Source organism: Phodopus roborovskii, unplaced genomic scaffold (genome assembly GCF_943737965.1).
Source record: "Phodopus roborovskii unplaced genomic scaffold, PHOROB, whole genome shotgun sequence".
Classification (NCBI taxonomy): domain Eukaryota; kingdom Metazoa; phylum Chordata; class Mammalia; order Rodentia; family Cricetidae; genus Phodopus; species Phodopus roborovskii.
The window spans coordinates 2,016,059-2,029,400 of NW_026125640.1; positions in this window are offsets into that span (position 1 = coordinate 2,016,059).

Consider the following 13,342-nt stretch of genomic DNA (forward strand, 5'->3'; position numbering starts at 1 on the left):
CCAACTTCAAAAGTATACAAAGAATGGCCCCAAAGTCTCTTGCAGACTGTGTGGAATCTTTTCAAACTGAAGAAGGTTTGAGACTAAAGACAGTAAAAATATTTCTGAAATGAAGGGATGACTCTAGCTATGCAGAAATGCAGCACAATGCCATCATAAAAAATCCACTTCTGTCCATGCCACAGCCCTGAACCTCCCGTGCACTAGATCAGAGACCCTGATAAATCTGGGCTGCTAGAAATGCCAACCAGCTCATACGTTTTCAGTGAGCAATGACAGGGAGCCAAATTGCTTTATTCCGATTAGGGAAGGGCGTCTGACTGTAAAATATACTGTGTGAAAAAAAAATATTGAGTTTTAGTTCGCTGACACATCAATTTAAGAGAGTTATAGCTCTCACATGGAGGCCAAGCAGGTATCTCTCCACATGTATGTGCAATAAAAATTAATTGTGGCCCTTTATACAGGGCACTGTTGTACTTGTGGGATCAGAGGGTGACCTGCGCATCACCTGCAGTGGCAAGTCACAACACTGAGAGTGTTGATGCCTCTCTGGGAAACCTCAGAAGAAACCAACACCAAAATCCATGAACGAGTGTCATGCATGAACTTTCTGAATTTAAAAAGAGATACACATCCATGTTAGATTCACCACTTCCTGAAGGATTTCATACTTATGTTTTATGGGATTGCCATGTGTATACAGTCAGGGTCTCAACAAGAAAACAGAAACGTCTCTAAGGCTTTCAAATTGATCCAGGAGATTGGCTGCACAGGAAATAGGAGAGAAAAAGCCAAGAAGAGAATGATGAGACAATCCAGAGATTAGTGATAGTCAGAAACTACCACCTTGCATGCTCAGAGGCATAAGAGTGGAACAATTGAGCCCAAGGCCTGGAACTTGAACCAGAGCCAACTGTGGCCAAACAAGGGAGGAAGAAGATGATTCCTTGTGTATCTGGAGATGCCATGGGATGCAGAGGATGAGGGGACTGAAGCCCTCTGGCTTCTCCATTCATTCTGCTCTGTGGCCTTCCACCAGTGCCTCTCATTGACTGGACTAAGCTGGAAGACAAAGGGTTAAGGGAGCCTGGAATGGGCAGTGTTCTGCAGCACATGGCATGTCAGGGGAAGAGTAGAGAGTAGAGCTTAGGGTAAAAGGACCTTTGATAGTCAAAGCAATATGTGAAGCCCCCTTAGTGTCCCAAGTTGACAGGTCTGTAAGGCAACTGACAGTGATTGGAAAAGAAAGAGTAGTTAGCCTGGTGTTCAATTCAAAGTGGAGTGTAGCATCTTCAGGTTGAGTGTTGTAGCTTATTGGGATGGAACAGTGGTGAATCCCTTCAGAAAAGGCTTCTAGGTGAACAATAGACATGCCACACATTATAAGGATTCTTTATCAGGAGTATGGACAGCATGCCCCTTGGTGAGTCTTCTTTTTAATTGTACCCTCTTTATTACTGACATGAGGACAGTAGGTTCACAGCTTTAGACTCTACTAAGAAGAAAGAATTCTAACTCTTTTTCCAAAAGTAGATGTCAATGTAGGAGAAGGAAGTCAGAAGCAGACAAAGCAATGAGTTGCAGGCTCATCAGAGGACAGGGCAGTATCAAAACCTTAAATTTGTGTAAAGAAACCAAAAGCAAATGGGCTATTTTTCCATCTACTATTGGCTGTTTGGAAGGGGTCTACCTCATGGGCCATCATGGAAGGATCAAAGCAAAAAATAATAATAATTTAAAAAAATAAGGCATCACACATGTGGCCAGAGCTGGTTTTAGATCCATCCTACTCCTTACATAGTATAGAAGTGATTCAGATGTCCCCAAATCCCCCAGTATGCCATATGTAACAGTTTGATTAAGAGCTCCTGAGAGATGTGCATCCTCATGAGGCAAAGTGACTACCTGATAATGTCCCAAAGGAAGGAGAGGAAAATAAACAAGAGGCAGATGAACTGTGTAGCTAAGAATGGAGAGTGTTTACAACACCAGAAGGAAAGTAGATGCTGTTATCTGAACATTTGTGGCCCTCCACCTCAAATTCAGCATCCTTCTGGATAGGATCAGGGCCCTTATAAAAGAATGCCTAGTGAAATCTCCCACATCTATTATATGAGTATGCAATGAAAAGTTAGCCATTTAGCTGATCTTCAACAGGCATGAAATCTTCTAGCAAAATTATCTTGGACTTTCCAGCCTCCAAAAAATATGTAAAATAAATTTATGTTCCTTGTAAGTCACTCCATCTATTGTATTTTTTGTCATGGCCACCCAAAAGGACTAAGATAGATCTCAAGAATGGGAAGGCCAGAGCAGACTTGATGCCCTACTCATGCAAGGAGGCCAGACATAAGTATTACCCATCACAGGCTTTAGCAGCCAATACCAGTGCAGGATACCAGATGACACCACTCCACCCCATGAAGATTGCCAGCTACCAGAGGGGGTCTTGATTGAAAGTGATTAAATTTTTAAAAATCCACTCTGATTTCACCCAAAAGATGAACATCATGGAATCTCAACCTGTATCCAGTTCTCAAGTCCTGGTCAGCATTAGAGAATAGGGAAAGGCATGCTATGATATTAAAGTACTGAAAATTCAGGGTCGTTTATTAAGGCAGCTAACCTGACTAAAGTAGGTTATTGCCTTACTCAGCTCTCCTCTTGTATCTGCCTCATAGAGTTATTTATAAAGATATCTAGAGAAACCTACGCAAAAGCACTTTTTGAAAATCTAGCACATGTCCAGAGACCTGCAAGACTGACTCCAACTAACAATTTGAGCAACAGTGGAAAGGCCACCATCAATGCCCTTCCCTGATAATGAGATTGATGACTAATTTATCCACCATCATAGAACCCTCATCTAGTAGCTGACAGAAACAGAAGCAGACACCCACAGCTAAACACTGAGCCAAACACCTGGAATCCAGATGCAGAGAGGGACGACAAGACTAGGTTACAGTAGCCCACAGACACAGCTGACCTGAACAAGGAGGAGCTAATTGGCCCCCAGACTGATAGCTGGGAATCCAGCACTGGATTGACTCAGACCCCCTGAACATGGGTCTCAGTTAGAAGGCCTAGGCCTCTGACAGTGGAACCAGGATGTATTCCTGGTGCACCAAAGGACTTTGGGATCACATTCCCCATGGAGGGATACGCCCTTATCCTAGAGGCAAGAGGGAGGGCCTAGTCCCTACTCCAAATGACTTGACAGATTTAGATGACCCCTCCTGGAAGGCATCACCCTACATGTGGAGAGGAAGGGGGTGGGAGGGGATGGGAGGGGAGGGTGGTTGAGGAGCAGGGGAGGGTAGGAGAGAGGGAAGGAGGGAGAGGGAACTGGGATCGATATGTAAAATAAGAAAAATAAATAAATAAAATAAAAGAGAAAAGAAAGAAAAGAAAAAAAATCTAGCATATAAAGTTATCTCACAGATGAAATCAATTTCTTCCAGAATACAAAGCATTGTTTAGGACTGAATGCTTATGTCCTCCCAGAATGTTGAAATCTCCTCTCCAGTGTTTGCAAATGTGACTTCTTGGAGATGGTTAGGGTATTAGGATAGCACCCAAAAGAATAGGATTAATGCCCAATAGGTGGCCTATGGTGTCTTATAAGAAAATGTTTCAGGCTCTTTTTCATGGCACCCCCGGATGTGGGGTTGACTGTGTCAAGATGAAGCTGAATTTCTCCTTCCCAGGATCTGGCTGTCAGAAACTCACTGTAGTGGACAATAAACATAAAGCTTCATACTTTCTATGAGAAGCACACAGCCATAGAAGTAGCTGCTGATGCTCTGGTGAACAGTGTAAGGGTTATGTGGCCCAAATTAGTGGTGCAAACAATGAACAAGGTCTTCCCACGAAGCAAGGTGTCTTCATGACAGCCTGCTATAGAGTAAGGGGCATTCTCATTATAGATCAAGGAGCACTAGAGGGAGGAACACACATCTGTTCAGGATGCATTGTGGATGGCAACCTGAGTGTTCTCAACTTGGACACTGAGAGAGGGAGGGAGAGAGAGAGAGAGAGAGAGAGAGAGAGAGAGAGAGAGAGAAGGATATTCTTAGACTGACAGATTCTCCTGTGCCTCAGCCGCTAGGGACCAAGAGAATCCAAAAATTTGTCAATTTCTCTAAAGAAGACAATGTCTACCAATATGTTGTCAAAAAGTCCTTTAAACAAATAAGGAAAGGCACCCAAAGCGGTTTGTTGCCCCACATGTCCTGCAACACAAACACTGACATACTTCTCTGGAAAAATAATGCATGAATTATTAGGCTGCAGAATATGTTAAACTTTAGGCCAAGAGAATGGAGGAAGCCAAAAAAAAAAAAAATCAAAACACCAAAAAAAATGCCAGGAACAGATTGTGAAGAGACATAGGCTATCCTTGCTGAGAGTTTCTACTTCTAAGGCTAAGTTCAGTTAAAACCAAGATGTTAAGGGTAATAAGTAAATTGTCAGACCTTGGGAAGAAGAAAAAATGCTAAAAGCTCTCATTCCCTTTCTGAATACAAAACATTGACTGAGTACGATCTCTAAATTAGTCCTCTCCAGGAACCTGGCATTGCTGCTACCTTGATCATGGATTTCCTAACTTCCAGCACTGGGAGAAGCAGATTTCTGTTGCTTATAGGTTAACCAGCCTATAAAATTTTGTTTGAGTCGCCCAAATTAAGACACATACCTATTATTCTCCTAGTAGTGCTATGACATCATTCTGAGTTCTATGAACTACAATGCCCCATGTGAGGAAAGTGGATAGAGGATGGGAGGGAGGACCCCACCTCTCCTGGACAGTACTGAAGGGGCCTCAGGATCGGTCTCCATCAGTATCCTGGCATAACTTTAGCCACCAGCATTTCTTCTTCCTCTGCTCCTGCAATCATTTTCCAGTTGAGGCATCTCTGAGGATTCAAGACTGATCAGCAACAGAAGCAGTTATTGGGGCCCCCGGTTCCAGCAAGAGAAAAGGGGGTCCAGTAATCAGGATCCACTCTGATCTTTATTTCTGTATTCCTGTACATACTTGTATCCCAGCCTGGTCTGCCCCTGTCAGCTTCCAATAGATATGATCAATGAATTAGGTAGTAATTTCAAAGCACTTGGAAGGACCTCCCCCAAGATATCCACTTTATAAAATTATCTCCTCTGGCCTATTGTGTTGAGTTTTGATGCATTCATGTGAAAACATCATCTGTAGATGAGGGGGCGATCATTAAGGGTACTCAGGGTAACTACTACAGAGCAAGATAGCGACCAGAGGTCTTCCATCTGTGTCAATGTCTAGAGCAAGGGATTTGGAAGATGAAGGGGGAGGAGGAACATATGTAGAACACATATAGAAGGCAAAGCAAGGTAGGAGACCAAGGTTATGACGTAGGAAATGAGGGGGGGGGAAAGGTTTCCATGGAAGGAAACAGAAAGAAATAAAGAATAATGTGGAGGAACAACGCCAAACAAAGCCTGCTTTCCCCAGGAGCAGCCTTAAATATCTCAAACTAAATAAAAAGAACAAGCACCTAGTGCTATCAGTGAGGCAGGCATCAATTTAAGTGTTTTGTATCCTCAAAGCAATCTTTAGGGTGGTAAGCACTGTTATTATCCCCTTAAAAGAGGTTGAGTATCACTTACCCAAGGTCATAGAGATAATAGTGGCAGAGCTGGGACTTGAACCTGGGAAGTCTCACTCTGGAGGCCATTCTCTTAACCACTAAATTATATTTCTCCTCAAGTTAATAAAACTGAAAGTAACAAACACTTTGAGGGGAGCTTTGTACAAAGCATTCTAGAAGTTGGAAAGATACCAACTTCACTCTTCCTCAAGGAATCTGCTATAATGAAGACGAGCCAGCTAGTGCTGTGAGGGACTTTGAGACAGCCATGCAAGTGGTCAAGGCAGGGATGTAACAGTGATGAAATCGATTTCCAGAAAGAGTAGCATCAGGCATCTGGCTGGGGTTGGGGATCAGACTCCTGTTCTGGATGAGCAAATACAAGGAAAACCACAGGCTTACAGTGATGAGGGTAAGAATCTGGGGACTGGATGAGTTACTGAAATTGTCATTCAGAGCAAGGCTAAAGATGGAATGCATTGCATCCTCTAGAAATGATTTCTTAGCATGTATTACAACTCCCTCCTAATCAAAGGATAATAGACATTTGCATGTATGAGTCAAGACTACTTTGGTTTCAAGTGACAGAAACTCAAGTCAGTTTAAGGAGGAATAAAAGAAAACACCTAGGCTTGTCTTCAGTTAAGGTTGTTTCTGGGTCTTTAAACAATAATTTGTTTTCTCTTTAAATACCAGAATAATTGTGTCAGCTCTTCAGAATTTTCCCATAAGCTATACAGCCACAAGGTAGTTAGAGAGTCCTTAGTACCTACTTATAACATGTAAGATTCATGTGTGTGTGTGTGTGTGTGTGTGTGTGTGTGTGTGTGTGTGTGTGAAATCTCTCCAAAAAATTCATGTATTTGAAGAGCTTGTCTCTAGCTGGAGGCACTGTTCGGGAAGTCATGGAGGCTTTGGGAGATGGGATCTTAGTTATCAAAAGCGGGTTACTAGACAGGAGCCTTCTGGTTCCACCCTGAGTTCTTTCCTTCCTGGTTGTCATGATGTGACCAATTGCCTCACATTCCCACCAATGGGTACCAAACCATTTTCACAGCTACACCTCCCCTACCATGATGGACCCAAGACCTCTGAACCCATGAGTAAAATTAACTTCTTCCTCCTTAAAAAATGATTTTTTTAGCCGGATCTAAGAATTCCTAATGTTGACATGGTTCCTTTCACTGATTTCCGCTGCCTCCCCAAATTTGTTCAGTGAAGCCCATCAGGTCCCCATCTGCAAATTAAGCATAGTCTGGGGCTATGGGGCTAGAGGCTTTCAATGACTCTTGGCTTTTATTCCCCAATCACATGTGTCTTATTGTGGAATCAGTCCCTGGACACTGGTCAGGCTAGTCAACCAGGAGGAAGTCTCCCAGTTCTGCCCTCTAGGCATCAGGATTGAACATCTGACAGTAGGTTATTTCCGTGGCCCCACAGAACACAGCCCTGGTTTGTGTAACCATGTGGTTACAGCATGCTTTGTTGTTTGTCTAGCTCATCAACCCCTGCCCATTCCCTGCTAACAGAAATCCTTTTTTATCCGGGAGCAATGCAGTGCACCATCCTCAGGAATCACACAACAGTTTACCTAAGCCAATTACAATTTTCTTCTCTATTTTCCCAGTCTCCAAGTACTGAATGTCACTAGGACTTGATTCGTTCCAGGCAAGGAGCTGGAAGACTTTGATTGGGGAATGCTAAGGAAATGTGTTTTTTGTTTGTTTGTTTGTTTTGTTTTGTTTTTTGTTATTTTTTTTATTTTTGTTTTTTGTTTTGTTTTTTTTTTCCTCATGTAAGTTAAGACAAAGCTTGCCTGGCCCTCCTTTTGCTTTCTCCATGTCCAAATGCAGGTTTGATGTCCTCATACATTATGCAACATTTTTACCAACAGCACATCACATATACTATGGTCCCAGAAGATTATAATGGAGGTGAAAATTTTTTATAATAGAGATACTTGAACATCCATACTTATTGTGGCACTACTCACACCCTAATTCATAGCTTCAGATCCCAGCATTCAGATATGAACAAAACTGAGTCATATCTTTCCTTCAAATCTTCTCTTCCCACAAGTTACTAATCCCATGATTTTACCTAAATCCAAGCAAAGCCAGCAGCCATTCTTTACCACCCTACCTCTAATCAATCACTGAGTCTTCATCAGCTGACCTTTTAGCTATCTCTTGAATCAGTTTCCTCTCCATTGTCAGCATCAGCATCAGCACTACTGTCTTAGATCAGATCTGCTCTTACCTCACCTTGATTGCTGTAAGGCGTCCTGTCTACGAGCTGCTTCCCCTCTGAACTCTTCAATCAGTCCTCCATATGTGAACTCAAGTTTCATTTCTAAAATGCAAATCTGATCAGGTCATGTCCCTGCACAAAACCCTGCATTGTCTTCTGGCCTTGAACTTGAGATCCTTCAAACCCATTTTCATAAACCCTTTAGGTTATGGCTCCTAAGTGTTTGCTTCCTCCATCCCGCAAAGGGACCTCCCACTGCCAGATGTATCAAAAGCAGTGTAGTCTGGGAATTATCTCTGCCCAATGCTACACCTTCAGCTTGAGTTTACCCTCAGATTCCTCTTCAATAACTCCTTTTTGACCTTTAAATTTCAGCTCATCCATTCCTCCCTTTCTCTAGATGCCCCCTCCCTTCCCCAGCTGGCCTCTCTTCCGTGTCTTCATCTACAGTAGAGCCTTCCACACTGATCTATAATCTCTAGCTATTTTTATGGCTAATGCTCATTTAGATTTACTCACGTGTTTACCCAGGTTCATCACTCATCATTGAATTTCGTCTCCTACAACTGCCTTCTGGGTTTCATTTCTAGGTTTCATCTCTGAAGTAAATCCTCTAGTAATTTTTCCAGTTAGGATCGTAAGTGTAAATTCTTTCAGACTTTGTTTTAAAATGTCTATATTTATTTTACTCTCACTTTCTTTTTACTTTTTGTTATGGAAATTCAAATATAAAGAAAAGGAGAAAAACTAATATAGCAAACTTGCATATTCTCCATCTGGATTTAACAATTGTTAACATATGTCATGTTCGCCTCATCTGTTTTTTCCTAAGGTACTTTAAAATAGATTCCTGGCATCCTCGTATTTTATCCTGTGCAGAATAGTTTTCTTTTGGCCCTGTCACTTTCCCTATACTTTTGTTTTCTTGAAGATGTGAAATCTCTGGGTTTCCTGGACAATGGGACAATCAAACAGAAAATCAAATGGGTCAAGAGTTGGCAGTAACTAGGTTTTCCCACTGAAGCCTACAGCTTCTGTCATGACACATTCTCTAGATGGAGCACCACCACTAAAGTTTCAGTAATTGCTCCCTCCTCTGTCCTTCAAGACCCCAATGACTAGAAACTCATGCAGCTCTGAGGTGCTTCAAAATACTTTGTTTGTCCTACAGTCTGACTATGCTCTGTAAATAGTCTCTCTTATTAAGCCATGCGATAGCATCTCAACTGGCTCGGAATTATATACACTATTAAGTCCTCATACATTATGCAACATTTTTACCAACAGCACATCACATATACTATGGTCCCAGAAGATTATAATGGAGGTGAATTTTTTTTTATAATAGAGATACTTGAACATCCATACTTATTGTGGCACTACTCACAGTAGTGAAGTTTCAGAGTCAGCCAACGTGTCCTTTGGTAGATATAGGGATTAGAAAACTGGAAAATTATTCAACCATAAAAAAGAAAGTAACCATGCTTTGGGGGAAAGAAATGGAACTGCAGATCACCTTGTTAATAGACATGAGCCAGACTCAGAAAACAAGTATACATGTTTTCTCTCATATGTGTAATCTATTTTTTTTTTAATGAGAAGGAGGTAGAGAGATACAAGGGTATTAGGAGGCAAGTATAATCAAAATGAATCATATATTATGGTAATGCCATGATGAGACACAGAATTTTGTATAACTAATATATGCTAACAAGGGACTGAAAATATGGCTCAGATATTAAGAGAGATTTTTGTTCTTCCAGAGGATCCTGGTTCGATTCACACCACACATATAACAATTCAGTACTGTTTCTAGCTCCAGGAGACCTGACTCCCTCTTCCAACCTCCAAGGACACCAGGCATGCACATGGTACACAATTCTGCATTCTGACAAACATTCATACATACAAAATAACATAAATTTATCTTTTAAAATATAACAAAAAAGCCAGAAATTAACTTCTCTTACCTACCAAAGTATTCTCCATCATAATGGTGTAATGAAATTCATTGCTCATGTTTCTGGGGACATCACAGTAAACAGGCCTGCTGTACTACCAGACATGCAAAAACTTTGTGCAGAATACTTACTAATGAAATAAATAGCTCCATTACTGGATTATGTATTTACTATGTAATTATTTCTTTCATTAATTTAAAGTGAACTCTTCTTCTTTATAAAAGAAAGTTTTCTGAAAAACCAGATGTCTTGTTACTCTGGCAACAGGCTCATAGGTCTTATGTTTACTGAGTCTCTTGATTGCATCCAAAGGTCACATGCATCCAGTGATTGTTCTATAAGATCTAGGCTTGTGTAGGTACACGCCATGATGTTTGTGCAATAGTAAAATCACCTAACAGTCTGCTTCCCGGACTATATACCCATAATTAAGTGGTACATGACGCAATTTTTAAACTTTCGGTGTGTGATTTTTTTTCACAAAATAAAAACAGAATATAAAAGTATTGCCATTATTACACAAATTAACAAATTTAACAGTAATTCTCATCACATAATATCTAATTTTTCCTAAGGGTTTTTGTTTTGTTTTGTTTTTCTGTTCTTTCTTTCTTTGCTTTTTTTCTTTCTTTCTTTCTTTTTCTGAGTTTTTGTTCATCAGAACTCAACCCGAGGACCACATACTGCTTTTGGTTATTTTTTTTTTAAAATCACCCAGAATCCAGAAATGTTCCCCTATTATTTTCTTTCCATCTTAAACACATTTGAAAACTGTACTTCATAGGTGATACTGTCTATTTCATAATACGTGTAGGCATTTTGTGGCTTGAGGAATTCCTTTATTATAAAGCTGGTGTAAATTCACATTTCACAAGGTTTAGAATTCTTACAGAGGCTTTTACGTACTATCTATAGCTCTAGGAAAAGAGAAAAGGCCATTTGCCACTATCACAAACTGATGACAAGCCCTCAGATGAAACCTAACCATTTTGTCACACCTAAAAGATATATTAGTCAGCATTCTGTTACTGTAACAAATGTCTGGGATAATATACTAATAAAGGAAAAAGATCTGTTTTAGCTCACCATTTTGGAAGTTGCAGTCCATGGTTGGATGGCCTCACTTTTGGAGGACCAAAAGCACATCATACTGAAGAGCTCATAACAGAGCTAAGCTACTCAACTCGTGGGGCAGACGCAAAGAAAAAGAAGAGGAATGGTGAAGTGACTGGTTTGCTAAACTGCTTACAGTGCAAGCTTGAGAAGCTGAGTTCAATTTCCCCATAAAAACCAGGCATGACCAAGGCAGAGAAAGTTAGATCCTTGGAGTTCATTGGCCAGACAGCCTAGCAAATAATGAGCCTCAGGGTCAGTAGAAGACACTCTCTCACAAACCAAAGTAGGAAGTGATCAAGAGAAATACCTGACATAAACCTCTGGCCTCCACACCCCATCCCACCCCCACATACACATATGTAACATGTGTATAACACACAGAGAAAGGAGAAAAGGAGAAGATATAAAGAACTGGATTTCATGATTCCTTTCCAAGGCACACAAGAACCAGAAGACCTCCCACCTGGCGCCACCTCAAACCTCATGCAAACTTTAGTTTAATCCTTCCATTTTGGTGAGGGCCAGGAGCACTGTCTGGTTTTACACCCCTATTTATATGCTGATCTCAATGGTTTAGGGCCGGTAGGTTTTCTGATAGACTCCCTGGATGATACAGTATCAATTCATGAGTTTATTATTCTGGTTTAACTTTTTTATTTGATTCTGACACCTCAGGAGTTTCATTTTCAGCATGTACTAATTTTTATTATATTGTATTGCTACATTTACCCCAATGTCTAGGTGTTACTGGTAATGTCTGCTTAATTTATTCTCCCCACTTCTAGGCCTTAAGCACTTTCGGGGCATCATCTATGACAGATTCAACTCCATAGTTCCCAAATCTGGCAGATAATGGGTACTCGGCAAATATTTTTTTACATGTTTAAGGGAATTGTGAATTTTAATGTTTTCCAAGCATGACTTTACAATTAGTATTTACTTGTGTGAAATTTTATCATTAATGTTCCTTTACCCACTGTATCAGAGTCTCATTGTTGACTTTCTATGCTGTATCTATTCTTTGTACATTAGAAGAAAACATCGCATCCACATATTTACTAGGCACATTCCATTGTCTTCGTCTTTAATAAGTTTCCTTATAATTTGTTTGCATATCAGAACATAACAGCTTATTTTGTTTATTCTAAAAATAATACAACATAATTCTATCTGTAAGGAAAAGAAACCTACTTGAATTAGGTTGTATTTGTGCACAAACAGATCCCTCTTCCTGTCATGAAAAGAGCAGGGGATTTGGAACCCAGAATGAATATTGAGAAACAAAGGAACTCACTCTATCTCTTAGGGGTTTTTGGTGGTTTGCTTGTCATGTGCCCATAGGTTCATGTATTTAAACACTTGGCCCACAGTTAGTGATGCTCTTCAGGGAAATTTATGAAATATGTTCTTTCTGGAGGAAGTATGCCACTAGGGGTGAGCTTTGAGAGTCTGAGGCCTCATCCTACATGCAGTTAGTTTTCTCTGCCTAGTGCCTATGGTTTGAGGATAGGAGCTTCCTGATCCAGCTGCATTGCCTCTGCTCTGCCATCATGGAATTTGATCCCATAGGAATCATAAGCCCAAATGGTTAAGTTGTCTATGCTATGGTATTTTATCAGAGCAACAGAAAAATAACTAATATAAGTGATTAATGACCTCTTTATTTCAAGATTCTCTAATTGCTTCCTCCACGATCCCTCTACCTCAGACAGGATTTGCATAGCCTATCAGAAGCACTCAATTCCAAATCTCCATGCCCCTGGTAAGTTTCTTTGTTGACAGGAACAAAACAACTCCCTTTGTTTCAGATTTCCTAAAGAAGGGCTCTGATTGGTTTGGCCCAGATTATGGAAGACCTGTACAGTTTGTCTCACCACTGTAAGACAGATGGCCTATTCAACCCTAAGCTGGAAATTAAGCAGGGTTTCTCAGCCTGTTGCTGACTTGGAATAATGTGGGCATAGTGGGGCCCGAGCAAGTAGGCTTGGCCAGATCACCTACCCAGTCTACTAACAATGTAGACAGAAGTAGGGGGAAAACAGCGTGGAATTAGAGAATGAACAATGAATGAAATAATGAACATATCTATCTACAAGAGAAGCAAGAATGGTGAGGAATGATTCAGCATGAAGCCCTAAATGAGAATCACAGACCAGTTCCTATCAGAACTGGTAAGGCATGGCTTTAACTGAATTAAGGCATCATCTAACCCTACCCACTCTTGGGGACCCCAAATACCTCTATGCTGGAGCCTCTAAGTACCTGTTCTTAAGAAAGCTGGAATAAGGCATAAGCCAGAGAGTGGGTGACTGTTTAGCAGAAGATGGTGCCTTTGAGGCTATTATTGGGTTTATTTCATTTGGCTTCATATTTTTGTTATGTGTGTAA